Source organism: Idiotropiscis lumnitzeri, chromosome 4 (genome assembly GCF_059441095.1).
Source record: "Idiotropiscis lumnitzeri isolate Australia: NSW breed Sydney's pygmy pipehorse chromosome 4, RoL_Ilum_1.0, whole genome shotgun sequence".
NCBI classification, from domain to species: Eukaryota; Metazoa; Chordata; class Actinopteri; order Syngnathiformes; family Syngnathidae; genus Idiotropiscis; species Idiotropiscis lumnitzeri.
In genome coordinates, this window is record NC_142394.1 from 23701137 (window position 1) to 23720142 (window position 19006).

At 39.8% G+C, this 19006-nt stretch overlaps 1 long non-coding RNA gene across 2 annotated transcripts in view; it reads left to right on the plus strand.

The window, feature by feature from the left end:
* LOC148338644 (uncharacterized) overlaps positions 1–19006 on the plus strand; it is a 105706-nt gene that overhangs the window by 18058 nt on the left and 68642 nt on the right. For both annotated transcript variants that reach the window (XR_015842970.1, XR_015842969.1), the window contains exon 2: positions 6665–6796. This is a non-coding gene — a long non-coding RNA (uncharacterized LOC148338644). The remainder of the gene's footprint in view (positions 1–6664; positions 6797–19006) is intronic.

Genomic DNA, 19006 nt, shown 5'->3' on the forward strand with positions numbered 1-19006 from the left:
CCCGGCCCGTGGGACATAAGGGATTCCGGGGCACTTCGGAGAATGCGCAAATGACGAAATTGGCAATAATTGCTTTAACTCATTCACACCCATTGACGGCAAAATACGTCCAAAATCCCTTTTTATTTTATTTTATTTTATTTTTTTTTTTTAACTCGGCTGGTAGTGAATGAGTTAATATACTGAACGGGCGTTGGCTAAACACACACAAACACAGCATGAAAACACAACACCCAGAAACACGTACAAGACAGAACACACTGTATATAAAACATTACACTAATAATCTGAGCCGCTTCTGCTCACAAAGGTCGCGGGCAAATGGTTGTCGGAATCGAACCCTACACCTCTGAACTGCGAGGCACACATGCTAACCAGTCTCCCACCATGTCGCCCGTGACATGAAACACTTAAACAAAATAAACATAATTAGTCAAACAGACAAAAACATAAAATGTCAAAATACGCCTCAAAACATAAATAAACTCAAAAGAGCACAAAAGCGGACACAAATCCAGAAAAAAAATCCAAACATAAAGCAGAAATAACAAAAACATGCAAAACGCACACAAAAACAGAACACACGCAAAACACTACATACCAAATACTTCACACAAATCACACAACACAACAAACGCACACAGAAACACGGACTGATTAAAAACACCCAATATAAAATATACCCAAACATACAAATAAAACATGCACAAAACACAAAAGAAACAAATATTAAAACCTGGAACACAAACAAAAATACAACTTTATTTATATAGCGCATTTCACAACAGCTGGAGCGGCAACACACAATCCAATATACCACACAAAACACACACCAAACTACAAAACAGTCTTAGTCTGTTTTTTTGTCTTCTTTGTCAGACAAGAAAAAAACCACACGAAAGACGCACAAAACATGCACAAAGCCTAAAGTACACGCAAAACACACACACAAGACGCACAACATACAAAGCACACAAAAAAAGACAAAGCAAAACACACAAATACAATACTCAGGAGATGCATAAAACTGAGAATACGAACAGCAATCAAAATTACAAAACATGCATAAAGTACACAACACAAAAATCACAAAATATACCAAAAACTAAAACACAACACGAACACACAGACTGGAAAGCAATCCTGCACTTAATGAGGTTGACCGAGTGAACGAGTCGCTTGGCGTTGTCATCCGCTTGCGATGTTCTCCTCGGCACGTTGTCATGGCAACATGCGCCCCTCCCTCTTGACATCCCCAAACACACCTTTTGGCATCATCAAGGTCCATTTAGTCTTCAGTCGACCTAACATCCTCGTACAGTGGTGCCCACGCTTATGAGTTTCATTCATTTCGTGACCAAGGAAAAAATGCCCAGCGTAACGGGAACTATATTTACAATGACTGCATTTACTTGTATCTCAAATCAATTATCCTCATTGGGATGAATTGAAATGACAGTTCTTGATCCCTCAAAACACTACGATCATTTTAAAAAAATTTTTGCTCTGTTAATTCTTAATTATAAAAAAAATATATATATATAATATTCTTTTGTATAACAACGTTCAAATCGATTTTATGAAGTGTAATTACTAAATGAACTGTCATGTTTCCGTGTCGGTTCTGTGCCTTTCAGGCAGGGATGGGCAAACTTTTTGATTGGCAAGCCATAATAAGTTCTAAAATTTGTCAGAGAGGTCGGACCAGAAGCGGATGGATGGAGTGTTTTGGTAACCTCACCTCATCGGAGAAAAAAAAAATACATTTAATTTGAAATGAAAGTGAAAAAAGCATTACAACAAAATATGTCTTTGAAAAACCACAGTATTTAGAAAAGAAAACATTAACAAGGTTTATTCATTTAATTTTTCTCAAGTTCGGCGGGCCGGATTAAAACGATTAACAGGCCGCATGTGGCCCCCGGGCCGTAGTTTGCCCACACCTGCTTTCAGGGATGTGGCCTTGTGAATAACGTCAGGACCTGGAGTTGGTTGGCCACTTATTCTGCGTGTGAGCGTCTGGGTCTGCGTTGTGTTAAACAGCAGCTCATTGAGAGTGTCGTCATTTTGTATTCAAATTACATTGTGGTGTTGAAGAATCAAAATTGGCTTTGATGTTTACACAAAGTTGGCACAATAGCTTCATTGATGCCTAAATTCCCTTGGAATCTTCCAAAATCACACACGCTCGTTTCATTCGAGACTAATTTGTGTTTGCGATAACATGTACATTTAGCTTTATCGGCAACTTTGAATCGTCTTTGATGTTTACATTTGACAGCTTGCCTTCCTCCATCTGCTGCACTCCACTCCACTGCTAATTTAACGTGCTGCGCCCTCATTACCCACAATTCCCTCCGCCACACAGGACACTTCCTGTTCCCGACACTTCCTGTTATCTTTTTATTTATTTTTAAAAAAATAATTGCCTCTCTGATGGGTGATGTGTTTTCATCTCTCTTCCGGGACAGCAGTTAAACGACGCGCCATTGGTCGAGAGCACCAGCAGCATCGGGCGCCGCCTCCGCATGACCCGCTGAGTCATCACACATGCACGCACTCGCGCCGAAAAGCACTCTAAAGACGGGTGTGACCCCATTTTAACATCGGAAGAACACTTCTCAGTGCGCATCCCAATTTAAAGTAATGAGGACGTCATGGTCAATTATTGATCTCTTGAATAATTGCTTTGCGTCGACATTTACAACGGCAATGTTGCTCACATGCTTTGCACTTCTAGAACATCCTCTTTGTCTGTTGGTTTTTTTTCGAGAGAGAGAAGAGTCTTCAGGGGAGTCCCCCGAATGGCCTTAAAGCTCATTTTGTACTTGCGGCAATTTCCACACAATGTGCAGTAATGTGCTGCCATCAAGTTCATCATCTCGCTCGTGTTTAGTAATCTAATTGCCTCGTTATTACCATTTTACTGGTATATGACTACAACAACAGCACTGAAGCCGGTGTAATTGGACTTTTTATTATATTTCCGGCACAAAGTGTGAAGCGGCGTCTTCAGCGAAGCTAACGTTCCGACTGTTTTAGTGAAAGTCAAAGACAATTTAGTCCTCAATGAAGCTAACAAGTACTTTTGCGGAAGTGCAATGATATTAAAGTGGAACCTGAATTTTTATTTATTTATTTATTTATTTTACTCAATTTTCTGACCTCTAAAGTCAAATCCTCCTTCGGAAACCTTACTTCAAAACACTAATCCTTCTTTGAAACCGTAATTCCTTTAAAACGTGATGTCACACATTGTGACAGTTGACATTTTTAACTCAATTTCTAATTTATTTTCACACTTTATTTATATTAATTGAGCGTTCTTTTTTTTTTTTTTAAGAACAGGCCCGCTCGCAACTCATGGGGCTCCGTGGTGCCTGCGGGCCTCACATTGATGACCCATGATCCAAATGACTCACACTGACAACGAAAACAAACGGCAGTGATGTTTGCTTGCTGTTTTTATATTTAAGATTTTTTTTTTTAAAAAAAGCAAGCGGAATATCAGGTAGACCCACGGACGACTCCATCTAGTTCCCCTGCCTCCATGCGGCCTCGTCCACGCCTTGACTCCAGTCTGCCATTAATTAAATGAACTACACCCTCATTACCCACAATTCCCTCTACCACTCGGGACAATTCCTGATCCTGACTTTTTGAAGAATAATTGCCTCTCTGATGGGTGATTGTGTTTTCATCTCTATTTTGGGAATCAACTGCACCGGTAAAATGACATCATATTGCCCGGCCGCTACCGGATTCAGCTTTACTCATGACAAATTTGCCTGTGAGCTTTACGAAAATATGTTCGTTCGCTTTCCTGATGACAACATTGTCACAAGAGTTCGAATTGACGGGCGTTTTCACAAAACATCTGTTAGTATTATTTTCCATTGCACTAACTATTCTCTTATTTATCTAAATTATATATTTATCTGAATTATTGTTGTATTGCACTGGCGAGGGGAGCTCTCTAATCTCGTTGCACACTTGTGTACAATGACAAAGGGATTTCTGATTCTGATTCTGACATTTGCTCAAGACTAAATTTGCTAAGAAAATTGCTTACACTTGTGTTTGTTATTTACAAAAACATGTTCGTTAGGTTCATGGGTGACTAAATGGTCGATGTTCACAAAAAAAAAAAAAAACATGGTATGACATTCAAATATCAAAGTTGGTTTAGGTGTTTTACAATATTTTTATAGATGACGAAATTGTCTTTGATGTTTACCAAAAGCATGTATCTTAGCTTCAGCAACTAAACTGTCTTTGATGCAAAAAAAAAAAATAATAATAATAAAATACATACACTAAGTTTGTGGTTGACTTAATCGGCATTGATCACAAAAAAAAAAAAAGGAAATTGTCCAATGAATTTTTTTGGGGGTGTATTTACACAAAATGTGTGTTAGCGATACCCCCTCATGTGTTGTAAACATTTTTTGAAAAAAAAATAAATAAATAAATGGCCGTCCGACCGGGCCGGATCGTTGCGTTCCCGGGATGTACTGCCCAGCTCTGATGTTTACAAAAATGAGTTGTTGTTGGTGAATCAGTTGTGTCGTGTATCTCTACACTAAACATGTACATTAGTTTTTTGGACACTTACGAGCCTGACACATTTTTTTTCAACGTCAAAGAAAATGTAATCTTCAACAATCCTAACCAACTTTTCTTAGTTTTTTATCTTGCTTCTGTCCGTACTATTTTATGATATTCTTCGTCAATCACTCGACTTTTTCCGTGTTAAGGTTTAGAATACAACGATTAATTACACCGCGACTTTGTGTCGTCTCTCAATCCAAGCAGTCGTTCTCTACCTTTGCCCTGCACCTGATTGTCAATCAGATGCCGGTCGCCGCTGATGACGAGCTGTGAGAGGCCGGAACCCTCAGCGGACGCCGGTTGGGTCGGGCCGCATAAAGTGCCGATGCCACCGGCGCGCCCGTCTGCCTCCAGGGAAATCAGCGGCGTGTGTAATTACCGTCCGCTCGCTCTCTCGCCTGGTGCTGATTGATGCCTCTTGATGAAGTGGCGGCGTGATTGAAGAGTGAAGACGCTTTGGGAAAAATCCACAAGAGGCCTTTCACTGGCGTCCGAGTGGACACGAGCCCTGGCATTGGTAGCCCTCCTGGTCCGAAGTCGGCGGTTTGGCCGTGTGGCGCGATGGAAGAGCCGCCTTATAAATTAGATCTCTAATTTCCTGACTGTATTTGACGCTCATACTTTTGAAAACATGAACCACAATACAATCAACTAAGGCGGCATACTACAACGAAGGTAATGGAGGGGATTTATTTTTTATTTCTTTTTGTTCAGGGACTTGGACAAAGTATCCTCAATGGAATTCCATACTCTGCTTCTTGTAGGCGGTATCGTAGCCAAATTAAATTCCAATATACTTATCTTGTCGTATTGATTACAACACATAGGATTTACAAACATTACGGTGGAATAAAAACATCAGCACTGGGACGTACTGTACATCCATGAGAGCAGAATGTCAAGGCATCCTCACCCTCGTGAGATAATGGATTGTAAATCAGGGCCAGCACCTTCTTCCTCGGAAGAGCCGCCTCTGCTAAAACCTACACGTCCCGCTGTGATTGCATTATTAGTCCGCGTCAACAGTATTATCGAAGCAGCCAATGCGCGTGTGTTTGTATGTATGTGTGCTCAATTGTTGCGAAAACTGCTGCAAAAGAATACATCTTATAACTTGAAGAACAATTTGAGTCTTTAAGGAACGTGCTTAGAACTATAACTTGCTCTTGATGTTATATATACAAAAAAATATATATACAATATAGTATATAAATAAAGCACACTGTACAATCTGGTTTAATGCTTCTCCATATTAGTTCAAGCCAAAAGAAGTTGGCAACTTCATAAATAAGGCACCCTTGATATTTGTTTTATTTTAATTAGTGCTGTTAAAAGTGTAAACTTTTCCGTGTATTATTTAAAATAATATTTTTGTTGAATTTTTACGACAATACATACCCTTGGTCATTTTTTTTATCTCGCACACAAGTAAAACACTTAAAACAAACAAAGATAATAAAATAAAAGTAAGAAAAACTAATACCGAATCTAGACTAAAGCAGTGCTTTTGAAAAAACTAAATCTGATCAAAACTAACATAGCCGCCTTGAAAAGTAATTCAAACCAAATAAATTAAAAAGCAAAACTCCAACCAAAATAAAAAGTAAAATTCCAGAACTTTAATAACCCGAAAACCCTCCTCATGTGCTTTCTGAACAGTTAAGGTGATTTATTTAGGTTTTTTTTAGTCTGCAGTAAATCTCACACGTTTTGTTGACGTTAAAATGTATAGTTCTTACACTAATCTAATGATTTTTTTTTAATACCATAAATACCATTTTTGAATCTGCAAAGCATTTTGTTTATTCTTTGTATGTTCATAGGCATCATTCTTTTTTCTTTGGCAACACCATTTTTCTCCTAATGGCCTGATATTTAGCCCAAATCATTTGTTGTTATTGATGATTTGACTTTTACCATTAGCAGTGCTTAACTCACCGCAGTGTTAAAATGTTGCTTTTGCCTTTAAAAAAAAAAAATGCCAATGAGGGCCCGGCTCGGCAACCAAAGTGTAACAAATTAATGTTATTATTATTATTTTTTTTTTTTCAAGGATTCACGCTGGTGTCTCGCCCTCACTTGGCCCTCTTAATCAACAAGGCAGCTGCGGTCCCGTCTACCCAGCCCTCCTTGGCTCCCTCCATCCTGCCCGCCTTCTCTAATCGCACGCAAGCTGCCATGACAGGTAGGAATTTGCTCCAGATTACGGCTGTAATATTTTGGCATTAAGGTGAATTAATGCTGCGGCGAATATGGGAAAATGGGAGTAATTACTCAATCTGCGGCACTCTTAAGACGTTTTAGGGACACCTCGGTGGATTTTCTCCCCTCCAGAAACCGCCGTCCCTCCCCTGCTGTCATCTTTAGCCTCTGCTCACATGTCACCCGGATTTGTCGCTTCCCGCTTTGCAGGTAGCGCAAGCGCGTTCAGAATTTAGTCGCCGTTTAAATAAAACAGACATACGGTTTGAGTTGTCAAAGACATCAAAGACACATTGGGTGCTTTGAACAGCATGAATAGAAATTTATTGTAAGTTTTCAACCAACCTAATGTATTTGTTTTTTGTAAACATCCAAGACAATTTAGCATCATCGCAGAACCTAACAAAAGTGTTTTTTGTAAATATCAAAACAAAATTGCCTAAACTTCATTTTTTGCAACATCAAAGACGAGTGAGACGTTAGAAATTGTTTTTTGTAAACGTCCAAGACAATTTGGTCTTCAACTTTGACTCTCTCAACCAACCTTGATAGTTTTTTTAAACATCAAAGACAATTAAATCAAGACAGCCTAACTAACACGTTTTTTTTTTTTTGGTCTGCGACATCAAAGATGTAGTTGTATACAAATCTACGTGCTTTTGTAAATATCAGCCATCAACACAAACTACATTTTTATGTAAACATCCAAGGCAATTTTTTCGTCAACGACCCAACAACATATCACATCAACATCAAAGACACAATCGCTTCATTAGGTTCAAACATCAAAGACAATTTGAATGCTCATGGAACCGAACTAACACGGTTTTGTAAACATCTTGACAATTTTGTCATGAAACAACATGAACTGCCTTTTGCAACATCCCAGAAAGTCGTTTTTAATTAAACTGACCGCACCGGATCTTCAACCAATCTAGCAAACATGTTTTTGTTAATGGAGTAATTCTCACACTCAGAGCGGCCGTTTGATTAATGTCCGAACATTACAAAAAGTAGTTTTAAGTTGTGAGGTGGCACAGTTTCAACTTCATTAGGAATGAAAACTAGAGCGATGCTATGAGCCATTATCTGATGAATGCCATAACGGCAATCAGACTCTTTCAGAATGCAGAAGGGGCGTTTAACGCAAAACTACTTAAATGTAACCCAACAATTAATTAAGACACACAATTCAACGAACTACAGCGAACAGACTAGCACAAAAATGCACACAATTAGTTCTTGGACTTCATGTTGGTTTTCTGTTAGGCAGTTTTGTGCCACCTTTGAATGGTATTTTTTTTTGCATGAGAGCCATCTGTACTGGGGGAAAAAAAAGTCGCAATACGTTGTCGAAGAGTGGATCTTTTAGTAAGTATTTGAGCATGAAAAATGAAGATACTGGGATGTACCTTGGGTCCATAAAATACAGTGTACACTTTTTGTCCAGATTTAAAATGGCATTTTGGTCTGACTGTGTGTATGAAGTGCGTGGTCCTTTGTGGCCCCCACCATATTCTAAGTTGCTCATCCCTAATCTAGTTTATTGTGTCTTAAATCAACCTTTTTATTTTTACTTCTGCTTTTTTTTAAGTCAATTAAGCACCCTGCCACAACACAGCACTTGTAGTTCGCAAGTCCAGGTGTAAAAATCAGCCGAACATCGTCTCATATCTCAAGGCATTTATCCTTCGTGGATTTTGACTCTAGAATGTCGGCGACCTTTTATTAAATCACCCGGGACACTTGCTTTGAATTGTGAGTAAAATGCCCAAAATGCCTGCTATTCAAAGTTTTATGGGAAATTTGGACTGAGAGATAAAGCGCAAATGTTTGAATGTGGACAAAAGGTCAAACCCAAAATACACAACACACACAAAAAAAAAAAAAATCTGCCACTTCAAATAGAATCTGTGTACTGAATCAAAGTCGATGCTATTCAGTGAACTTAACAAGGTTGTTTTGGGAACTAAAAGGACTTTTTGGCAAAAGACGCGAGATACACCCTGAACTGGTCGCCGGTTCATCGCAGGTCAAATATTGAGATGATGATAACTGCGGTGTAATTATTTCCACTGTGTGATATTTAACCCGAGGATGTCAGACACCTTTTATTGAGAGGCATGTGAAATGTTTTGCATTGAGAAGTAAATGAAAAAGAGAGATTTTGGAGCGGTTTTAAGGACAGTTAAAAAAGAAAAAACAACTTCTACGTGTGCTAGAAAGGCCAAGTCGCTTTGAAAAATCCTTCCTTTCTCAACATATCTCTCCATGTGCGGTCATGATCTCTGTGTGTCCACCGTCAGGGAAAAATAAGCGCAACTGTCAGGCTCGATGCTTCCCAGGTGGGTTGTTATTCAATAAAAGTGGATATCAGCTGCCAGGCATCCGGTCGGAGTCACGGCCACTACACCTGAAAGTGGATTACAGCCCTTCCTGCTTCCAATCTCATGTTGCATCTTGTATTCCGGCTCTCTACTTTCACTAAAGGTTCGGCGATCTTTTCACGCCTCCCACGTCCACCCTGATGGACATTTTCCAAATGTTTGTCAACGATAAGTGCGAGGTTACTTCCAGCGGGTACGAAGGTGATCGCTGATTTAGTTTTTCTGTGGATGTGTTAAACGCCATTGGGTGAACTGTCGGCTCTCGGAAAACTCCCGTTGCTTGCTTTCAAACTCGGCTTGTAGCAAAAGTTTGTGCAATGAATTCAAGTTAGAGAAACGTCAAATCACTTAGCGAATGGTGCAAAAACGAAAAAAACTGCAGGCAACGTGATTTGTTTTGCTTCTTGTCCCGAGAACATCGTTTGATAATCATGTCAAGGAAGCTGCAAACATACTCTACATACACGGCGCTTCCGCTATGTGTAACTTCAAAATAAAAATTATCAAATAAGACATTGAGTCATTGATGCCAAGGAAATAGCCTGTTGCAGACTTTTACTTTGAAGTTTGCCTGCGTAGTGGCGTAACAGCTAACTTGATTTCCGTTTTCGACATTTTGCCTTGACTTATCGCCGTTTTTATTTACATTTCATAGTTGGCACCAATCAACACAACGCCATCGCAAAATCATATTCAGTAACAAATTGAGGACGCTAAAAAACTCGAGTTAATTATGTATGCTACAGCTCAAGTCTCCGGTTTAGTGGCTAACAGCTAGTTGTTAGCATTAACAACAAGTCCCCTGGCTGGTAGTTCAACAGCTCTTCCGTAGCTTTTTTTTTTTTTAACTTCTTTTACAATATCGTGGACCTTGATTACTTTTTAATGCACTCTTTGTGTTTAAAGAAAGGAAATTTGCCTATTTTTGCCGTTTTATTTTTCATAATAAACAAAAATAGCTCAATACAACTTTGTCTTCATTTATTTAAAAAAAAGCCTTTTGCTCTGTAAATCAGTTTAAAAATATTCAGGATAGGCGGGATACCTTTTTATTTTAAAAACTGTGCCTCATAAATTACGAATGTGTCTGCCTTATATTGCGTTCTTAAATCGTAATTATATACATTCAGTTGATTTTTATATTTTTTATTTATTGATTTATTTTCTATTTTTTTTAATGGGCAAAAAAACTTTTATGAAATAAATGAAGACAACCTTTAATTGATCTTTTTTTTCTCCCCCTTATCAGATCAATGACTCAAAATCTGTTATCCGATCCGAACCGTGACTTATGTGATCCGTTACATGACTACACTCGGCTCATCCCTCAATGATCTTGGCAACTTTGTCCGAATTTCCGCTTTGTCTATTTTTGACTCAATTTATAACTTACTGCTGACGTTTAGTGTCTCTTGGAATTCATTTATCTCATGCGTCCTTTTAACTGACATTTCACACATTCAACAATGCGGCAGTAGCGAAGAAAATCATTCCAAGATATTTACTCATTTTCCTCAATCTTTCTTAGTCAAATGACTCGTCGTGCCATCACCGAAATCTCCATCTTTTGCGACCTTGTGACGTCACGATGAAAAAGGTGTATTCTTCACCGCCTTCCTCCACGCTCCGGCTGAACCCTTCACACTTTCTAGCGTCACCCTCCCACTCCTCCCCTCCCTCCTCCTTCTTCTTGTCTCTTGTCTCCTGTCTGGTTTGAAGGCCCGGAGGTATCGGCTCGGCCTGCCGGGACGTCGCGGATGAATATTAAAGCGGGAGTCTCAACGGGAGGACACTCTCTGGCTGCAGATGCAAGGAAATATATTCCCTACAAAAAGTCATCTCGAGTAACGAAAGATGGCAGACATTTTGTGACAGTGTGTCTTTGGATTCATGTTGGTCCATGTTTAAGGGTGACCTAGTACATTTGGACACAAACGGGTGTTTTTGTGGGTCACAATAGCCCAAGGATTAAGAATTGAAGCAATTTTTTTTTTTATAGTTTTTCACAGCAGTCGTTTTTTGTGTGCTGTGGCAAGTGGATCTACTGTTCTCCCTCGTTTGATAAAGGGGCGTGCCAATGCAACTTTGATTTTACCGCTGGCACAACATGGCTATTGAAAAAGATTGTTTGATTTCAAATTTGAGACTCATAATATTGAGATTGGAGGATCACTTTGCTGTAACGACAAACATTGTTTCAATTGGACTTTGTTCAACTTTGGCGTTTTTGAAAATCTTCGAACTTTGTGACTGGCACCACGGCTCCTCCTATTTCTTTCTCTTTTGTTCTTTTAGCTTTTCTGTGCGTACTTCCTGAGGTCTGTCCTTTTCGCTGACATTTGCGCAAATGCTAAAGGGTCCGGGCTGTTTGCCTTCCCCCCCCCCACCACCACCACCACCCGCACCCCCGGTGATGGAAGACGAAGAGTCTGGCTCGGAGCGCTCGGCATATGAATTCAGCTCGGCCCTGATTCATGCCGGGGGATGAAATCCATCTCTGTGTGATGAGACAATGATTTGCCCAGCTCCATTGTGGCAGCGGACTGCCGAATTTGCATGTAAATGCGTCGGGGAAATGATTTGGCGAGATGTTGTTGCCCCGCGCTCACCTCACGGAGAGAGTTTCCGCGCCGAATAAAACACATTTACATTTTAGATTTCAATTGAAGCACAGGTGAGGCTCGCACAAGCACAGATGATAAGGGTGAGGATGAGGGGAGGATCATATTTTAAAAGAAAGCTGCATTGAATGATGTTTGCTTGTATAGGTCGCTCTTGTCTGCCGTGAAGCAGCTGCTACCAAGATTTTCTATCTTGGAAAATGATAATGAAAACCCGAGTATGCAGTGAGAGAGTCCTCTTGAAATTGTTTCCTCTCTTTGTCGGTTTTAATGGCTTGCACATACTCAAAAACTCACCAATTTGTTTTTCTGAAAATTCATCCTGGTGAAAACGTAGCTTTTTTTGTGTGTAAGGGCGAAACCTTTTTTTTTTTTTTTTTTTTTCAATTGAGCCCTTTGAGGACAGTTTTTTTTGGCAACAATGAATTTGACAGGCATGTCTATCTTGAATACAGCCACTAAAAAGTGTTTAAACACCATGCCTGAAACCATTTTTTAAGCTCTCATTTTAGTCACTAGCTGAGTTATACCCTTTTTTTTTAAATTTTATTTATAAATCCAGATTTTCCTACCAGCTTAAAACTTGGTGGGCATGTCTATCATGAATAGACTAAAATCTCGATGCGGGAAGTGGCCGTTCTAATGTCGATTTCACAATTTCCATGTATTTCCATGTTCTTTCAAAGATTGTCATCCTATACATTTTTTCCCAATTGCAAACAAATTTTTACCTTTACTAGACGGATGAGCGCCACTAAATTGCTAACAGTTTTCATTATTGCGTTGGCAGAGAATGGCAGCAACATTGGATAATTCGCCAAAGGCAAAGATAATTTTACGAAGAAAAAATGTCAAAACAACACGAGCAATTATAAAAATCATCATACTGGTCCTAATTTCCTCATAGCTCGTTCAGAAAGGGGAAAAAAAAACAAAAACAAAAAACAAAACAGGTGAGCTTCGCCTCGGAAGCACATCAATAATGCAGCAAATGGATGCATGATGCTAACATAATTAGCCTGATCAGCTCCCGTCTGCTCTGATTTGAGTCAGATCAATTGAGGCTGGATCAATAACAAGCCGCGAGAGCTTGTTAGCCTCAGATGCGCTGATCCTCCATTTACGGGCACGTTAATCATCTCGTTTCCGGCAGAAGAGTTTAGCTCTCGTCTCTGGACACTTGTCATTTTCATTTGAGGATGTTATTTACGCTAAGATCATAAATTAGCCTCAATCACAGGCGCTCTTCTGGCTCAATAATCAAACGGTGTTTAAAGAGTTAAAAAAAAAATCGGATACATCCACACTGGTGAAGTAAAAGTTGTTTTCTGGTGATAATGTGAATTAGCGTCTGCTAACCATGCTAATCATGTTAACCAAAAAATGATAAGCACTCGCTACGCAAAATACGAAATGCCTGATGACTCACACGTGATAAAGCGTGAGTTACCAATAAAACTGTATCCGCTGGACACTTAGCTTACTCGGTCTTGTATAAAATGATTTAAAAAAAAAAAAAAGAAAACTTTGAACTTCCGGTTCAACTTATTAAAGTCGTTCCAGTGCAAGTATAGAGTACATTCCTGTCGTCGATTGTTGGTTGCCCCCTGTGGACAGAGAAGGAAATGCACCTAACCGAATTTTTCTGGCAACGTTGTATTGTGTTGCATTGTGTATTGGTAACGACTGTTTTTGAAATATATTTATTTTAAGGCTATGAAGGGGTCTTAATTACTGGAGTGTGTTAGCATGTCACAAAGAGGAATTGGTGCGATGTCTATTTTTTTCACCACTCAAAGTACATTAACATACAAATGACAACATAAATCTCTGTCAAGTTTTATCTCTGTAGTATGTAAGCTGTGAAATCTGGTGATTGATTGTTAAATGAAGAAAATATTGACTATAAGGGTGGGTCAACTTTAGAACAACCCATTGGAACTTACATTCTGAGAATTATGCTAACTATGCTATGCTAACTTATTTTTGTTAGGGGATTTCCAGAGCTGGGCACTTGACCCTTTTTTGCCAGTCAGTCCTAGGGGCTTATTAAAAAAGAATTGTCGCAAACCCCACAAAAATGGGCATCCGACCGAGCCAGAGGGCTAACTTGCGAATCATGCTAACTTCACCTGTCACAAATTGCAAATCAAGGATTTTTGCATGCTAATATGCGAGGAAGTCATTTCAACGTGGAACCAACTAAACCAAGGAATCCTGACCGAGGAACATCCTAAACTTCCTTCTCCTGCGTTTGTGTACTTTGCAGAAGCAGCACTTTGACTTTGCTAAAGCGTTCCCGCGAGGAAGCGGCAGTGGAGCGGCAAGGCCGTAAAACTGAGCGTCAAAAGGACATTTCTGTAATTCACCGGCGAGGTTACGACTCCCGGCTGAGTCCGAGGGAGTTTGTGTTAAGTGTCCCATCCCATCCTCGCTCTCTCTCGTTCGCTTAGCCTGCCCGCCTCTAAATGTAAATGTGGGGAATCATCATGTTTTACGGCGGGGAGAATGAGCACTTGATGAGGGAATTCTTTGGGAAACGAGGAGACTGCTCGAGGGAGGACAGTCACCAGAAGACACTCTTGTGAAGAGAGATGATCATAATAATGTGCTTCTTGATACACATAATTAATAAATCAAATGATAGTGTGAACCTGTGATTCAAAAAGCGTCTCTGTCGTCTCAGCAATCTTTGGAAATTCAGCCACTGAAGCAAGATGGAATTTTGTGGGCCCATCTATCATCACTAGACCCACCAAAAAGTCTCAAGAAAGCAAAACTGAAAAGACACAGGAAGTTGGCCTTGATAGACCGATTATCGGGGCCGATATTAGGCATTTTGCCGATTATTGGCATCGATCTTTTTAGAAATCTAAAGGCTGATAAAGTAAAAGCTGGTTTATTTTGGCTCGCTGCAACGCATTTCTCTCTCTCTGCCGTGCTCGTGGCCCTGCCTGCAGAGGCAGATTGGCCCACCCCCAGATTGGTTTAGCAGTAAGCTTCCTGTTTGCGTTTCTCCTTAAGTCGAACGCACTACGGAAGAGGTCCGGATAGCAAAGGCAGGTATAGCGACAGAATTTGCCGAAATTTTTTATAAATGTCAGTCTACTACAACAAAGTTGTCTATTTTCTAAGATCTAAAAAAAGCTTTATAATGTTGTTAATCACTAGTAGTTTAATAAACATGTACCTAAAGACATTTAAACTAAGTCAAGTTTATTTTTTTTAACAAAAATTTGGACACCATTTTACCCCTTTTTTTCAACGAATATCGGCATGAAATATCGGTTGTCGGCCCCCATGACGACTAATAATCGGTATCGGTATTAGCCCTGAGAAAAGCATATCGGTCTATCATTATTGTAGAAAATGCAACCCCTTAAACCAGTAACAATTCACAACCTGAAATCTACTCGACGTGTCTATCATGAATTGACCTAGAAAAAAAGTCTCAAGTAGACATGTTTAAAAAAAAAAAAAAAAAAATAGAAGTCTGGTATTTTCGTTTGCATAAAAAGTCATAGGAAGGCCATCGTTTTGGTTCAAAGCAGCCTTTTTAGGTTGGATTTGGCTATTTCCCCTAACGCGAGAGAAAATTATTTTTAACTAATTATAAATATTTTTTCCATTCTTATATGTGGGTGTAGCGTGATATCAAATTTAACTCATTTACTGCCATTGATGGCTGAAGACGTCAAAGGTCAATTTTTTTATTTTATTTATTTATTTTTTTACCCTGCTGGTAGTGAATGAGTTATATAAGCATGTGTAGCGTGATGTCAAAGTTAAATGTCTCAAGTCCACAATGTCAGAGCTTGACCATGTGACGTCTTCTCAAACAGTTTGGAAGTCGTCCAACTGTCTTGCCATTTGGTACCGTGTCAAACCTTTTTAAACCGACAAATCAGAATTTTGTGCAATTTTTTTTTTTTTTGTAGTGCCTGTACGGATGACTTTTCCTTTGACTTTTCCATCAAACACATATTAAATAATCAAATCGCACCGTCATAAACTAGCCGGGTATTTATTGTGCCGCTGATAGGCAGGGCAGGTGTCACAACTTCAACTTCCCTCTGTGGCACAAGAAACCCTTCCCTCCAAAAAGTCACATTTGGGTGTAAACGGGGATGAATATAGATGTGCGGCACCTTCTGTCGCCGGCTGCCTCGTCCATTTGTCTCCATTAGAGGTCCGCGGGGTGAATTAGGCTGTGCATCTGTTGCAGGTCATGTCTGCAACCGTCAACAGCAGTATTACCGCGCAAGCAGGGGGGGGGGGTGTTGTTTGTGGTTGCCAGCCAAGTTGGACGTCGCTATTTACACCTGCGTCCAATTCTGGATGTCCTCCCCTTCCACCTCTTACCTTCTGTCGTGACTTTTTGTCTGTTTACATCAGTGTAGGATGAAGGTGGTGTCGCCTCATCAAGGGCATGGATCGATGGATCCACTCATCCATAGACTCCTTGCATGCTGTTAATCTGCTGCCCCCCCCGCCCAAAAAAAAGAAAAAAATCTCATGCCTTTATCTTATTAAAAAAACATAAAGTTACCCAATGCTATTATTTTTGCTACATTCTTGTATTCTATTTTTTTGATTATTCAAATCCAAACAATCTGGTTTGTGCAGTATGCTGCTTCATTCTGTATTACTGTAACACTTTAAATTGCCCTCAGGGGATCAATAAAGGATTACCGTTACCATAAAACAAGGTTTTCGGTTTTAGTTAAAAAAAAAAAATAAATAGAATAAAAATTTCATTCGCTTATAGAAAAAGCACGCCAATGCAATTATTTAAAGCAAGTTTAGCTTGTTTGTTTTTCCTTCTGGGATTTGCTTTATTCCTCCTGTTATCAAACAAGCTTTGAAAATGTTTTTTTTTTCCCCCCAGCAAGTTTTTCCACAGTATTACCTTGTATCAACTTTTACAGTACAAAATTAATACAAACGAACAAAAATGCAGACAATGAAATAAATGCGCTTCCTCTCGCGAATATGTCCCCTCTTTCAAAATGTCGTATATCATCAGCAAATTGCCAAACTCCGGCCATCTCTCTCAAAGCGACGTGTCTGTGCCTACGCACAATGGGCAAGGAGAGCGCCACTGCCAACTACTGGCGTGGATGTGTAACTACACTTTATTGTAGTACAGCGGGAAAAAAAAGCCCTCGGCATCGCACCGCGCCCCCCCAGGGGTACCCGCCACACTATTTGAGAAGCCCTGGACTACTTCAACGCCCTTGGCAAGAGCCTACAAAGGCTCCAATATGGTAATTACCGCACTGCTCGGGTCCTAATGCAAGTTCGTAAATAGGAGCACACTCCTCAACCCACATTCCTCAGCCCGTCATGCCAATTGCACCGTTTGCGCCCGCCCAAGACTCGGCACAAGACAATGGGCGACCGGGCCGTGGAGTCTGATGCTCCCCGTCTGTGGAATGCCCTTCCTGACCACCTCAGGGCTCCACAGATGGTGGCTGTATTAAAAATGATACAAAACCTTTCTTAAAAAAAAAAAGTGTTTCCTGGCTGATTTGATCCGATTTTATCTGCTGACTGTTTGTATTGATCCCCCCTTTCATCTGTCTGATTCCATCGCCTTTTACTATTGCCTGGACTGCGCACTTTGAGATTAGTGCTCCAAATGTAAAAAGTAAAATGTGTTATAAATAAAATCAAACTATTATCGTTAACACAAACCTTGATAAATGAAAGAGAGCGTGTGTAGAGTGATTTTTTTTTTTCAATGTTCATTCATATGAAAAAAAAAATAAGCAAAAATGTTCTATTGCATCAATGTACATTTTTTAAATATAATCTAGATCAGTAATCACTCATTATATTACATAGGCCACGCCCCCCTTACAAGAGGCTGCCAGGGAAGGAATGCTCAAAGTTGTTTGTGCTGATGTTTTGCTCGCAACTCCGCGGAAGAAATTGGTGATGTGTGACGTGTGACCCCTCTGAATGCACGTGCTTCAAACTTAGGTCATTGCATTCTATTAGTTCACCACTAGATGGCACTAAATTCCTCACACTGTCCCTTGAATATTTAAAATTTTCAACAGTTTCATAAAAAAATGGTTTCATGTTTTTTTTCAACCATTTTTATTTATTTTGTTTTTAATAAAGAAAACTTTCTATATATGTCGCCTTATTTCAATCGGTGTACATATTAATTAGCGCACAATTTCTGTATTGTGATACAATCTATATCATTGTCAAACCATTGTAACATTTTAACATAGTTTGTCTTCCGTGCGTTGTCTATAAAAATGCTCTCGTAATAACCTCGGTGAGTGAAAATCCCGCAATTTTTAGCACGGGTTCAGTCAACAGAAGACTTGATGAGTCACTCTTATTTATCATGCCGTCAAAGTGTGCTGGGACGTTGTTGCAAAGTACTCTCTTATTGCTTAGTCAGTGCAGTCAATAAGCTAGTGCAGCGTGGCAATAAAAAGTAGTAAATCATCCACATAATTAACTCAAGTTGAACCCCTTGAAGTCGTTAAAGCTCAGCCTGCTTTCGCACCGTCGAGTATTGGACTGGCAACGAATCCAAATCGCCCCTCACAGATTCCATTTCAAATTCAGGCCTTAAAGCAACCTGAAATTTGTTAGAAATGTCTCTCATAAGCGGACAAACAAAACAGTTTTGAGAAATCATGCCAGGAAAGAGAAACGAACCGATTCAGTTTTCAAGGTAATCTTGCCAATTTATATGCGCTCTTCCAATGTCTATCGAATTGTAACTTTGTATTTGAGATAGATACAAACCGCTGGATGAAAAGGATTTATGTAATCAAAACAATATTAAGCTCCCCACAGCCAGTTTGAATCAGCGACATCAAATTTGGTAGGCATGTACATTGTGATCGAGCTTCAAAAGAAATTGTGCCCGAAAAGACACGGGAAGTCTGCCATTTTGCCTCTAAATTGAACCAAATTTTTTAAAAAATTGTACCGGTGTCCTCTTAGTGTGCTGAGCTGGCTTCGTACGTGTTATCGTTACTCATTTCGCTAGCTTGTGAGTTTTATAGAGACAGAGACAGTTGGCATCTTGACCACTCGATTACACACGCCACACAAACCGACGGAGAAGCGAACGACTCCGGACCTTCTGCGCGGGCGTGAGAAGTAGTACCCTTCCATGCCATCGGGGGCGATAGTCACTGCCTAGCCTTTCAC